This window comes from Myotis daubentonii, chromosome 3 (assembly GCF_963259705.1).
Source record: "Myotis daubentonii chromosome 3, mMyoDau2.1, whole genome shotgun sequence".
Lineage (NCBI taxonomy): Eukaryota > Metazoa > Chordata > Mammalia > Chiroptera > Vespertilionidae > Myotis > Myotis daubentonii.
Window position 1 is genome coordinate 193,265,413 of NC_081842.1, and position 15,031 is coordinate 193,280,443.

Here is a 15,031-nt window from a genome sequence, read left to right on the forward strand (position 1 = left end):
TGAAACCATATCATTCAACATGACCCTTCCCTAAGACAAGAAAAACAATAAATAATATATATGTTTAAAATATGTGTACACAGATTCTGGCTCTGTACTTTGTGTCTCAAGTCTTTAAAATGGGATAAAAACAGAAACTATATCATGGGATTACCTGAGGATTAAATGCATTAGTATATGTAAAGTGTTTATTACAATGTTATATAAATGTCAGCTAAAAAATAAAATAAAATAAATGTCAGCTATTATTATTTCCCTATCAGGTGTTGTGAGGATTAAAGTAAATGAGCTAACCTTTGTGAAGCTCTTGGAACAGGTTCCATCACATAGAAAGTGCTAAATAAATGTTGATTATCATAGAAACATATTTCTATAACTTCCTATGAAACTCACCCCTTTATTAGGTACATTTTACCTTTCTTCACAACTTGGACAATGAGGAATTTATTACCATAATAAGCATTGGTTTGCCCAGCCGGTATGGCTCAGTGGTTGAGCATCGAGTTCTGAACCAGGAGGTCACGATTAGATTCCCAGTCAGGGCACATGCCTAAGTTTTGGGCTTGATCCCCAGCGGGGGGAGTGCAGGAGGCAGCCCATCAATGATTCTCTCTCATCATTGATGTTTCGATCTCCCTTTCCCTTCTTCTCTAAAATCAATAGAAATATAATTTTTTTTAAATATATTTTATTGATTTTTTACAGAGAGGAAGGGAGAGAGATAGAGAGCTAGAAACATCAATGAGAGAGAGACATCCATCAGCTGCCTCCTGCACATCCTCCACTGGGGATGTGCCCGCAACCCAGGTACATGCCCCTGACCGGAATCGAACCCGGGACCCCTCAGTCCGCAGGCCGACGCTCCATCCACTGAGCCAAACCGGTTCCGGCAGAAATATAATTTTTAAAAAGAATATGTTAGATTAAATAAACATATTTTTAAATTTTATTTTACTTGTTTCTTTGTATTTTTTTCCCTTATAGCCATTTTCAGGGACCTTAGTGACCTCAATGTCTTCAAGGCTTATTATATGGCTTTACTATTGCCAATTTTCTCTAAATTTTTGCAGAAATACATTCAGATAAGCAGACTCATTGACTACTTTCAGTGTACTTTTAAAAAATATATATTTTTATTGATTTCAGAGAGGAAGGGAGAGGGAGAGAGAGATAGAAACATCAATGATGAGAGAGAATCATTGATTGGCTGCCTCCTGCACGCCCTCCACTGGGGACCGAGCCCGCAACCCTGGGCAAGTGCCATTGACCAGAATCGAACCCGGGACCCTTTGGTCCGCAGGCTGACACTATCCACTGAGCCAAACCAGGTAGGGCTCGTTGTATTTTTTTTAATGTGGCTTTTGGAAAATTTAAAGTAAAATGTGTGGCTTATCTTTTATTTTTATTGGACAGTCCTGCGTTACAGGATTAATTTGTGATTGTTTATTCCACAGCTTTTGGTAGACTTCTCATCATTTGGCTTAATCCATAAGTAAATTTTCTAAGTGTTTATAAACATATACTGATCATTTATCTCTACATTGCAATTATATTTTCATTATACTTCATGTTAATATCCCTTTTTTTCATATTGTCCTGGATTCAAGGCATTTTTATCGACTCAACTTGTTCTGGTTGATCACAGTCATTGATTTCAGTATTCAGCTTGTCATGGCTTGACTATTCCTAAAAACTTTATTCTCAAACTGCCCTGCTTACCTCCTCCAACATGATACACGAATCCCCAAAGAATTGCTGTTTCCTGTCAGCAGCAAGATGTACCAGCAGTTTCTCTGCCTGGAGATTTGTCATTGGCTGCCCTCCTTAGAAGTCCTGGTTCCTTTTAGTGAAGGATAATATGAAGGATTTAGGCACTAGGGCTACATCTGTATCTTTCTCAGTGACTTCTGGGTATCAGTTGGTCAAAAACAAAGCAAACCTTAACCATTTCACTGGCTGAGTGAAAGCCTTACAGAGCCATGAGTTCAATTTAACACTAACCTCATTATTTTTATCTTAGTCTAATATAAATAACTAGTGACCCTGTGCACAGATTTGTGCACATTGAAAGGAAATTAATTAGAAGGTGGCTGGCGGGGCAGGATTGGGCAAGACGGGCTGAACATGCCCTGGAGCCAACCTCCACGGTCCCTCCCTGTTGTCTGTGGAGTGAGCGGGGGTCCCTCCAGCAGGTGGGGTGTGGTCGACAAACTGCGGCTCATGAGCCACATGCGGCTCTTTGGCCCCTTGAGTGTGGCTCTTCCACAAAATACCACGTGTGGGCGCACGATTGAAACTTCGTGGCCCATGCGCAGAAGTCAGTTTTCGGCCTGGGCGAGTCTATTTTGAAGAAGTGGCATTAGCCTAGCCGACTTGGCTCAGTGGATAGAGCGTCAGCCTGCGGACTGAGGGGTCCCGGGTTCGATTCCAGCCAAGGGCACATGCCTGGGTTGCAGGCATGATCCCCAGTCGGGGGGCGTGCAGGAGGCAGCCGGTCAATGATTCTCTCTCATCATTGATGTTTCCATCTCTCTCTCCTTCTTCCTTCCTCTCTGAAATCAATAAAGAAATATATTTAAAAAAAAAAAAAAAAGAAGTGGTGTTAGAAGAAGTGGGGTGTGTCAGTCAGTCGGGCCACGGGAAACACGGCGCAGGGGAGGCACGCGCAAGTTGAGGATGGGAGAGTTGGAAGGGGTCGACCTCAGCGAAGGTATCTCAATCAGATTGAGGATGTTTTTATCAAAGGCCAGCTTAGGAGTACCCTAATTAAGTTAATAACAATGTACCTACCTATATAGTTTAAGTTTAAAAAATTTGGCTCTCAAAAGAAATTTCAATCGTTGTACTGTTGATATTTGGCTCTGTTGACTAATGAGTTTGCCGACCACTGGCCTGGGGGATCGGACCAAAACCAGCACTCTGACATTCCCCGAAGGGTCCTGGTCACACTCTGCAAAGTTGCTGTGGTACAGGGTGTGGAACGCAAACACAAGCGTGCAGTAAACCAGATTCGGGCCGACAGTGCTCCAGCAACAACGGAACCCACAGCCGAAGGTGGAATCGCCTGGCCCTGCGAGGAATCTGGCTCCTCCTCTCTGGTTTCAGGGTGCGTCACCTGAGAACCGAGGCTGCCAAGCATTGAGCATCTGCCCCCAGGTGGTCAGTGTGCGTCATAGCGACCAGTGGGACAGTGGGAAGGACACTTAGCATATTAGCCATATATATATTTCTAAATAAAAAATAAAATTCTACATAGAAATTCTAATTATTTAACAGTGCAATTCTCCTCTCTTCAACATTCCTGATCTCCCTTATTCTGCTCTGTTCTTTCATATTACTTATATTTTCCAACATACCAACTCTCAATTTTCATTTATTTCCTTATCTGAATTGTCAGGTTTTAAAATTCTTTTTAATTCTCACCCAAGGAATGAGGAATTTTTTCCCATTGATTTTTAGAGAGACGGAAAGGGATGGGGGGGGGAGGGGGAGGGAGGGAGAGAGAGAGAGAGAGAGAGAGAGGAGAGAGAAACATCGATGTGAGAGAGACACGTCGATAGGTTGCCTCCCACACATGCCCCAACAGGGGGCAGGGATCAAACCTACAACCCAGGTATGTGCACTTGATCTGGAACTGAACTGGAGACCCTCCAGTGAGCAGGCCAATGCTCTAACCACTGAACCATGCAAGCCAGGGCAGCTTCTTAATTTTTAATGTATGATATAGTCATACCATACACATTGTTTAATATTATGAGAAAGAGAAAATCAGCTCCTGACATCCAGAGCTATCCTGGCACTCACATCTAGGCCTTAGAATAGCTAGGAGTTGGCCAGTTACTCAGAGCTCAGCCATGGTGTTCTCCAATTGAACACAAACAATTTTACAGAATGCAAGCATCAGATAGAGACAAACTATGATAGAGACAGACAGAACAAGATCACTCCATATCATGTCTGAGTAGACAAAAACAAGGATGTTGTGTAAACCACCAAAATGACCGAACACCTGCTTCTTACTGGATAATATGAGTGACTACTAGGCTGCAGCAGGCGGGAACCTTGGCTTCCTCCATCACTGAAGCAAGCAAACCTCATGTTCGCTTAAGCTGCCTGGCTGCCGGCTGCCATCTTGGTTGGCAGTTAATTTGCATATCACCCTGATTAGCCAATGGGAAGGGTAGTGAAGTTATGGTTAATTACCATGTTTCTCTATTATTAGATAGGACTAGAGGCCCAGTGCACAAAAGCACAAATATTTGTGCACTCGGGGGGCGGGGGGAGGGGGAAGGTCCCTCAGCCCGGCCTGTGCCCTCTCACAGTCTGGGACCCCTCGGGGGATGACCATCTGCTGGCTGAGGCCTGCTCCCCAGGGGATCGGGACTAGCTGGCAATCAGACATCCCTCTGGCAGCCCGGCAGCCCTCGGGGGATGTCCACTTGCCAGCAGGGAGCAGACCTAAGCTGCAGTCGGACATCCTTAGCACTGCTGAGGAGGCAGGAGAGGCTCCCACCACCACCACTGTGCTGGCAGCCATCAGCCTGACTTGTGGCTGAGCAGAGCTCCTCCCATGTGAGAGCGCCCTGACCACCAGAGGGCAGCTCCTACATTGAGCATCTGCCCCCTGGTGGTCAGTGTGTGTCATAGTGACCAGTCATTCCCAGTCTTTCTGCTGTTAGGGTCAGTTTGCATATTACCCTTTTACTATATAGGATAGAGGCCTGGTGCACAGGTGGGAGCCAGCTGGTTTGTCCTGAAGGGTGATCCGGATCAGGGTGGGGGTCCCGCTTGGGTGCCTGGCCAGCCCGGGTGAGGGGCTGATGGCTGTTTTCAGGCTGGCCACACCCCTTTCAGGGTAGGGGTCCCCACTGGGGTGCCTGGCCAGCCTGGATGAGGGACTGATGGCTGTTTTCAGGCTGCCCGCACCCCCTCAGGGTGGGGGTCCCCACTGGGATGCCTGGCCAGCCTGGATGAGGGGCTGATGGCTGTTTTCAGGCTGCCCGCACCCCCTTTAGGGTGTGGGTCCCCACTGGGGTGCCTGGCCAGTCTGGATGAGGGGCTGAGGGCTGTTTTCAGGCAGGCCAAGCCTGCAACTGAAGCTCCCAGTCTCTCCTTCTTCTTTTTTTTAATTCTGGGATTTATTTACCTTCTGTAATTGAAACTTTGTTGCTGCTCCAACTCTGAGGCCTGCCGGCTGAAAGCAGGTATCTGGAGTTTGTTTAGCTTCTATAATTGCAACATTGTTGCTTAGAGTGCAGCTCAGAGCTGGGCTGTGGCAGGCGGGGAACCTTGGCTTCCTCCATCACTGGAGCAAGCAGGCCTCCTGTTCTCTTCAGCTGCATGGTTGCCAGCCGCCATCTTGGTTGGCAGTTAATTTGCATATCCTGCTGATTAGCCAATGGGAAGCGTAGCAGAGGTATGGTTAATTACCATGTTTGTCTATTATCAGATAGGATAGATGTTTATCATGTATAAATTCTATGTCAAGCTTGTGCTGTGCACTAGGAATACAGTGGCAAACAAAGAAGATTATGTTCTCCCCAGGCACCTTCTCCTTAAAGGGCTCTTGGATCCTTTATTCTCTGCTGTAAGCCTCAGTGATTCAACCTTTCCTCTCTCTTCTCAGAGCTGCCACCTCCTGCCTTAACCATGTGGGATCTTCTTTAAACAATTTCATGTCAAAGCACGTTTATCTTCCCGGCTCTCCTTGTCTTTGTCATTGTGTCAGTTGGTAATCAATTAGGGAAAAAGAAACTACTCTAGATATTTCAAGCAGGAAGGAATTTGTTTTAGTTTTACCAACCCATTAGAAGAGCAGGAGGATTGAGGGTCAGGGAAAGTCACCCTTTGCTCTCAGACTTGTCACTAGTTTTCAGAGCTAGAAGTGTTAGGAATTGCAATGATTGCTGCCACATGCAGCACTAAGGTGGAGAATTTGTGGGGAAACACTTGATGGCCACTGCAAAAACCCTTGTCTTTCTGCTGCTACCCAAGGAGCAAGAATACATGGCTTCTGCCCTAGCCAGTTTTGCTTAACGAATAGAGTGTCAGCCTGCGGACCAAAGGGTCGCGGGTTTGATGCCGGTCAAGGGCATGTCTTTGGTCGCAGGCTCCTCCCTGCCCGGGCCCTGGTCAGGGCATGTGCAGGAGGCAATCAATCGATGTGTTTCTCTCACATCGATATTTCTCTCTGTCTTTCCCTCTCTCTTCCACTCTCACTAAAAACCAATGGAAAAATATCCTTGGGTGGGATTAAAAAATAAATATAAAATAAATTTTAAAAAAAGCAGCCCTGACCGGTTTGGCTCAGTGGATAGAGCGTCGGCCTGTGGACTGAAGGGTCCCAGGTTCGATTCCGGTCAAGGGTATGTACCTTGATCAGGAGGCAGCTGATAGATGTTTCTCTCTCATCGATGTTTCTAACTCTCTATCTCTCTTCCTCTCCCTTCCTCTCTGTAAAAAAATCAATAAAATATATTTAAAAAAAAAAAAGCAAAAGAATATATGGCTTCTGTTTCTCTTTTGTTTTCATTTGAATGGCTTTCATTGGCTGGCCCTATCCTGAACTCCACTTGTAAAGTGTTTTGGAAAATGTAGATCCCAAATTTCCAGTTCCAGTGATATCGAAGAGCGCAGAAGCGGGTAAATGGAGTGAATTTTCAACAGACAATCTGGCACAGTCATCCACCAAAGGAAAAAAAAACCCAACCGCTTTTTACAAGGGTTTGTCTGCTAATCACAGCATAGACTGCTCTCTGAAGATAGTGGGGATTTGCCTGGAGCTGTCTCCTAGAGGTAGCTTAGAGAGAGTATTTAGCTTCATAAAACGCAGGTCAGACTTACAGAGAAGGAAGGAAGGTGGGAACAGCAGCTTCACTCAGGCAAAGTACACTCCGCCCTCATGAAGAGGTCAGTATAGAAGTCACCAGATTGCCTGCCTACTTCCCATGCATCCTACAGAGAACCCTGCCTGGTGATGTGATATATGCACCTCCCGCTCACACAGAGCCCCAGTTTAAGGGATAGACCTATTGGAAAAACACATCAGAGGAAACTCAGGCTAACTTTCTATACAGTAATATGTGTGGGCAACCAGGCATTCAAAGGGAGAAAAAATTATCAAAACAAGCAAGCAAACAAAACAGTTTTCTATAAAGGAATGAGACTTACCATCTTTAGCAATAAATGTCTTCAAAGTTGTGAAGGAAGTATTTGAACCTAGAATTGTTAAAGAGAAATACAGCCAGATACTAGCTAAAGGCAGTAAAGACATTTTATTGTTCAGTCTGGGAGAGAAAATTCAGCAAAACTGAGCTCAATTCCAAAGACAGCTGGGTATTTATAGGCAAAAAACAGTGTGAAGGGGTCAATGGATGGACAATTACTAAGAGGAGACATTAAGGGTAGGGGATTCTTTTAAAATATATATATATTTTTTTATTGATTTCAGAGAGGAAGGGAGAGGGGAGAGAGAGAGAGAAATATCAATGATGAAAGAGAATCATTGATTGGCTGCCTCCTGCACAACCCCTACTAGGGATGGAGCTGGCAACCCTGGGCATGTGCCCTTGATCAGAATCAAACCTGGGACCCTTCAGTCCACAGGCTGAAGCTCTATCCACTGAGCCAAACCAGCTAGGGCAAGGGTAGGGGATTCTTGATAAACTTGTCTAATAGGTTTCTTGTTAAAAGCAGGCCAAATACTTAGACATCAAGGGTGGGTAATGAGAAACTTGATCAGATATCAAGAATGGGGGTAATTCTTGCTAAACTCATTTAGCAGGATTCTTGCTAAAACTGGGCCAGGCAGCTGAGGACAGAGCGTAAGGATGATGAATAGTCAAAAGGAAGGCTCGCCCTAACCGGTTTGGCTCAGTGGATAGAGCGTCGGCCTGCTGACTGAAGGATCCTGGGTTCGATTCCGGTCAAGGGCATGTACCTTGGTTGTGGGCACATCCCCAGTAGGGAGTGTGCAGGAGGCAGCTGGTAGATGTTTCTCTCTCATTGATGTTTCTAACTCTCTATACCTGTCCCTTTCTCTCTGTGAAAAATCAATTTAAAAAAAAAAAAAATATATATATATATATATATATATTTTTTTTTTTTTTTTAAAGGAAGGCTCAGGGAAGCAGTCTAAAGTTTGGTCAAGGAGAGAGTCTTTGTCAGAATAATATACCTAGTCAAACTGCTAACTAAGTCTGAGGGCAAAATAGGAAACATGCAAGAACTCAAAATGTTTACACCGTATACTCTATGTGAAAAAATTACTCATAGATATACTTTAGCAAATGAAAATGTAATTAAATAAAGAGGACCATATGGGATATAAACAATAGAGGAATAAGACCAAAGTGAAAAAAGTTTGGAAAAACATTAAAGATCTATAAGATAAGCTTTTTTTAAAAATCCTCACCTGAGGATATGTTTTTACCCTGACTGGGAGATGAACCTGCAGCCTTTTGGTGTACAGAGATTTCCTTTTGAGTTACAAAATTTTAATGACATAGAAATATGTTTCTATCTCTAAGGGTATAATCATACTGCATGGTTCTACAGTTAATATTTATAAAATTATAATATGGTGAATGTTAGTTTTTGGTTTTTAATTTTTAGTCAATCTATATACAAATTAATTTTGTATTTAATTTGGTCACAAAATAATATAAATGTCACAAATATTTACAACAATTAAAAATTTAGAGGTGGCCGAAACCGGTTTGGCCCGGTGGGTAGAGCGTCGGCCTGCGGACTGAAGGGTCCCGGGTTTGATTCCGGTCAAGGGCACGTACCTGGGTTGCGGGCACATCCCCAGTAGGAGATGTGCAGGAGGCGGCTGATGGATGTTTCTAACTCTCTATCTCTCTCCCTTCCTCTCTGTAAAAAATCAATAAAATATATATATATAAAAAAAAGAAAAAAAATTTAGAGGTGCAGAGAAGTGAAAAGAAGATAAACTTTAATTTGTCTTTTACTGTGGAAAGATACAGGTTAAAATTAGTAAACCAATAAATAATTATACTGATTAAAGATATTATGACAGGAGCTTTCTTTTTTTTCCTTCTTTTTTAAATATATGCTTATTTACTTCAGAGAGGAAGGGAGATAGAAACGTCAATGATGAGAGAGAATCATCAATCAGCTGCCTCCTGCACACCTCCCCCCGCACTGGGGACCGATCCCACAACCCACGCATGTGCCCCTGACCAGAATCCAGCCCAGGACCCTTCAGTCCACAGGCCAACGCTCTATCCACTGAGCCAAACCAGTTAGGTGTGCTTTTTTTCTGTGCCTTTCCCTTCAGCTCTTGCCCTACAGGCATGCTTCTCCTAAATTCTAAGGGATCCCACAAAACTTGCAACCAGGGGAGTATTAGACAGCTGTCCCATGCTAACCCCCCAAACCTACACCTGTGCCCAAGGCCCTCTTTTCTCTGACCCTCCAGGGAGCTGACAGCAGCCCCACCTTGGTCACGTCTTTTACTCTAACATTTCTAGAGAGTCAAAGCTGCCTGCCTAGCTAGGTCTCTCCTGTGCTTCTATCCTAGGCCCTTTCTTGTTTCATTTTCCCTAGCTTTAATAAACGTACTCTCAAAATAAAAAAAGAAATTATGATAAACACCAGGAAAACTAAACAGCATAAATTGTTAACAGAATTGCCTCTAGGAAGTGAGACTTGGTAAGAAATGGGGAGGAAGAGAGACTTTACCTTCTCTTTTATGCCCTTCTTAAAATTTAAACATTTATGTGTTCAGATTAGCTGAGAGCCTGTCTGCGCTTCAGCTAATGTATAAGCCAGATGAATATAGGTTTGCTTGCTCCTACCACCGCTGCTGCGCTCGCCAGCCGTCATAGTGACCGGTCGATTTGCATATTAGCCTTTTATTATATAGGATATATGGTAAAAATGTTCAAAAGTTGTCACAGTGTTATAAAAGATTATATTCTTTTCCACTGGGCAAGAAGATGAAACTTTTTCTCAAAAGTTTAATGTAGATGGCATATCTAATACAACGTTTTCACTTTCAATATCATTTTTATAGCTCCCAATAGTTAACAAACCAAGAAACCTTGGTACTACTTTTATTCATTGCTGACATCAGGTAATGGTATTGATATAGGCACCTCTCACTGACACCAGAGAGGTGTTACTGGACAGGACAGCCCCCTGAGTCAGCGGAGAGGTCTGTTCCCAGTCTCGGTCCTTGTCTTCTCATATAAATGAATTTATACCAGAGACCTTGACTGTGAAAAGCCAATTTACTAAAAGTCATTAAAGCATGCACCTTTACTGAAAAAGCAAAGCAAGCAACCCTATATACATCTGGCTTATACATTAGCTCGGTGGTTCTCAACTTGTGAGTCAAGACCCCTTTGGTGGTCGAACCACCCTTTCACAGGGGTCGCCTAAGACCATCCTGCATATCAGATATTTACATTACGATTCATAACAGTAGCAACATTACAGTTATGAAGTAGCAACGAAAATAATTTTATGGTTGGGTCACAACATGAGGAGCTGTATTCAAAGGGCCAGAAGGTTGAGAACCACTGCAGCTGAAGCGCAGACAGGCTCTCAGCTAACCTGAAGAGCAGGTTGGGTGGGGGTCTGAGGCGTTATATTCTCTCCTGTCTACAGGTCTCAACATTCTTCTGCTGACTATTTTGGTACAGATTAATTCTCAAGGTCCCTTTTTACTTTGTTGAGGCCGTCTCAGAATTCATGAGAAGCACCTGGCAACTTTATCTTGCCAAGCCTTGAGACTACTGGTTTTTCTGCTTAGGGAGTAAACTTGCCTTCTTTTTTCCTTTCCCCTTTTCCCCTCCCTTTCTGCATTCTCTCCTGAGGGAGGTGGTGTTTTTATTTTTAACCATTTGCTCTCTTGACCTTGGCTGGGGAAGATAATGGCTTGTTAGTTACAAGCTGGCTGCACATTTCCCACACTGTTTGGCCTTGTTCTAACTTTCCTGTCTCAGTTTCCCCATTCCTCCTGCTCTGGAATCCTGTAAAAGTATCGTGGTCATTTTTCATGGCCCAGATGACAGAAATAAATTGTTTCTCAGTCTAAGAGTATTTATTGTACGGGGTCATTTGGTGAAATTTCTGTTTATTTTATTTAAAGAGCCAGTAGGTATCTAGATCTTGATGATTAATGAATATGTTTTTTAATAGCAAGCAACTTTATTTAAAAACGTAATATATAAAAAGTGTTACTTGTTTATGAGCATAACCAATGGACACAGACATTAAGGGGGTGAGGACATGTGCTGGGGGGTGGGAGCGGCCAGGGAGAGGTAGGGGGAAAAAGAGACTCATGGAATACTTTAAACAATCAAGAATTTAAATTAAAAAAAATAATAAAAAGGCGTTACTGTGTGCAAAAAAGAAAACCGAAACGTATGAGTATTCAGATACTTCTCTATGTTACTATTGTTCCTTGTCTTTTTAGGGCATGGATATGTATCTTATTAACTTTCAGTACTCCTTGAAGTTACACTGAAATTCAGGCTTTGCAAGGTCTCACTTCCTATTATATTAATAAGCTTCAAAGGCTACTTATTAAAATAATAACCTGGAATTGACTTACGTTTAGAGAACTTGACTTGCCTCTCATTAAATAGTTCCTCTTAAAACTAAATCCAGAGGAAGTAAGAACTCCATACTTCTCTACATGGATACTTTTAACTATTTGATTAAAAAATGCTGGGGAGGAGGATGAGCCCTGAAGAGGGCCATGGAGAGATGGACCAGAGGTCGAGCTTTATGAGATGGACTGTATTTGTTGAGGTAAAACAAAGATGGTGAGCCCATTCGAAATGGTAAAAATCACGTGGGAAAAGGAGCTGAAGCAGGGATTTTCAGGGAACATATGTTACAGATAAGCTCTGTTAATGTGGGGATAAAGGAAATCAGGTTTGGAAAATAGTCTTGGTGTTTACTTTTTTTATTAATGTTGCTTTTACTCTTTATTGTTTAAAATATACATTGGTCCTCCTTTTGGGGTGTTTACTTTTTTTAAAATATGTTTTTATTTTTATTTATTAATTTTTAAAAAATATTTTTTATTGATTTCAGAGAGGAAGGGAGAGGAAGAGAGAGATAGAAATATCAATGATGAGAGAGAATCATTGATCGGCTGCCTCCTGCACGCCCCCCACTGGGGATCGAACCCGCAGCCTGAGCACGTGCCCTTGACCAGAATCAAACCCAGGACTCTTTAGTTCACAGGCCAATGTTCTATCCACTGAGCCAAAACGGCTAGGGCATGGGTGTTTACTTTGAATACAAAAGTTTCAGCCATGTCCCGAAGATTAAGGAGAAGTGTTGAAGGTTTGTTTTTAAGAAAAATCAGCTTACTGTTCTTATAACAATTATACATTATAAATAATGTAAACAATGCAAAAAAAAGCACAAAGAAAAAACATTTTAAAACTTTTAAACCCCACCATCTAAATATAACCATTATTAATGTTTTATTAACATCATTCTAAATATTCTTCCATTCCTTTACATAGATAGTATGATAGACTAACAGGTACATAGATATAATCTCCTTTTTAAATGGTATCATACTATATAAGTTATTTAAAAATAAAGTAGCCCAGCTGGCGTGGCTCAGTGGTTGAGCATCGACCTATGAACCAGGAGTTCACAGTTCGATTCCTGGTCAGGGCACATGCTCAGGTTGCAAGCTCGGTCCCCAGTATGGGGCATGCAGGAGGCAGCCGATCAATGATTCTCTCATCATTGATATTTCTATCTCTCCCTCCCTCTCCCTTCCTCTCTGAAATCAATAAAAATATATTTAAAAATAAATAAAAATAACAAAGTATACTCGCAGAAGTGGCTATGAACAGGATGTTTGACAGGGGAACCCAATCAAAGAAGTGTGGTCAGTTGCAAATAAATCAACATGTAATTGACCAAATAGTGTGTATAAACAATGGCTAAGCCTCCCTTTGGGAAGACAGGGCTTTGGATTTGAATCCCCTGTCTTCTTTACCTGCGCAAGAAAATAAAACTACCTAAGAACTCCTCACCCTCCACCCCCAAATAAATAAAGTATTAAATTCAAGCTCACTTGAATTGAACGGAATTAAAAAACACTAAAATAAAAGCTGAAGAATCAAGTAAATGTTTAACCACTACAAAATATATTATTTCTTAAAATATCAATTTAAGGTTAGAAAAAGCAATTTTGATATATTTTTTTCTTTCAAAAAACATGTTTTAAATTAGAATCAATTGATCCTGCTATAGAAGATCAGGACATCAGCATACTCACACACTCTTCCATAAACTCTTCTCACAGGGCCCAATATTTCCTTGTCATATTATTTTACATTGTTAATTTATATAATACTAGTGGCTTGGTGCACAGATTCATGCACATTGAAAGGAAATTAATTAGAAGAAACACATGCTATATCAACAACAAAGACATGCTATAAAAACAACCAAAACATGATATTAAAAACAACATTGATAAAAACAATGACTGATAAATTGATTAAACTTATTCTAATATCTCCCTTAATGTATATCACACTAAGAGTCAAAACACTTGCAGCGTGCTTGACTAATTTCCCTTGTGATGAAGTATTTACAACTTTAACTTTAAAGTCACGTGCTCTTCAAACTGTAGAGAAAGCAACATATAACTAACCCTGTCCGAAAACGGGTTCAGGTAGGAATATTCCTACTCTGTCTAGATTGGCGCCAGCGAGAGCTTTGAGTCAACCTTTATCTATATATTTCATTTTTTAAAATATACTACTTTATTGATTTCAGAGAGGAAGGGAGGGAGAGAGAGATAGAAACATCAATGATGAGAGAGAATCATTGATCAGCTACCTGCTGCACACCCCTTACTGGGAATGGAGCCTCCTGCACAGCCCCTACTGGGGATGGAGCCCACAACCCGGCCAAGGACAGAATCGAACCTGAGACCCTTCAGTCCGCAGGCAGATGCTCTATCCACTGAGCCAAACCAGGTAGGGTTTTCATCACTCTTTAACATCCCACAGTTGTTCTTGTCAGTCTGAAAAACCCTGATATTTCCAGAAAACACTACTTTTTCTCCTCTCTACTTTAGCTCCTTTGAGTCCTTCTCCCACATTTCATCTTTGCCTGCTGAGATCCCACCTTTCCCTTCTAGATCTTTACTAAGTACCACACACCCTGCCTTGATGGCCCTGGCTGGAAAAATCCCGCCCCCATCCCTTCCAATTCTAATAGAGAGCTGAGTTCTCCCTCCCTCCCTTCCTTCCTTCCTTCCTTCCTTCCTTCCTTCCTTCCTTCCTTCCTTCCTTCCTTCCTTCCTTCCCAAAGTAGTTTTCTTCCAAAGGCAGTACAATGCAGTGGTTAAAAGGACGACTTTGGAACTGTTAACAGGGCTGTGAAAAGCTAGGAAAATTTCAGGGCATGAGGAATTAAAGCCCAGAGAAGAAAGTCAAAACAAGACCAAACAGTGTAGGCAATTTGCAGCCAGCTCGTAAATAACAAGCCATTATCTTTCCCAGCCAAGGACACTTGAGAGCAAATGGTTAAAATCCTCCCCTAATAAGAGAGTGCAGGGAAGGAGAAATGAAAAAAGGGCAGTTTTACTCCCTTAACAGAAAAACTAGCAGTCTTGGCTTGGAAAGATAAAATTGCCAGGTGCTTCTCACGAATTCTGGAAAGGCCACAAATCACGCCAAGCAACACTGGGGGCCGAGATATAACACCTGGACCCCAACTCCCGCTTCAGATTAGCTGAGAGCCAGTCTGTGCTTCACAAATCAGATGTATAGATGTGCTTGCCTTGCTTCTTTAATAAATTGGCTTTATCACAACACACAGAGTCTCTCATTTAAAGTAATTTATAGGGCCCTAGCCGGTGTGCTCAGTGGATAGAGCGACTGAAGGGTCCCCGGTTCAATTCCAGTCAAGGGCACAGGCCCGGTTGCAGGGCTTCCCTGTGGGAAGTGCAGGAGGCAGCCTATCCATGATTCTCTCTCCTCATGGATGTTTCTAACTCTCTCTCCCTCTCCCT

General features: G+C 42.4%; 1 non-coding gene across 1 annotated transcript; it reads right to left on the reverse strand.

Moving 5' to 3' along the window:
* Positions 1–976: 976 nt before the first annotated feature.
* On the reverse strand, positions 977–1,102 carry LOC132232220 (small nucleolar RNA SNORA33). The gene has a single exon (XR_009452356.1). It is a non-coding gene; the product is annotated as a small nucleolar RNA SNORA33 (small nucleolar RNA).
* Between the last annotated feature and the right edge of the window lie 13,929 nt (positions 1,103–15,031).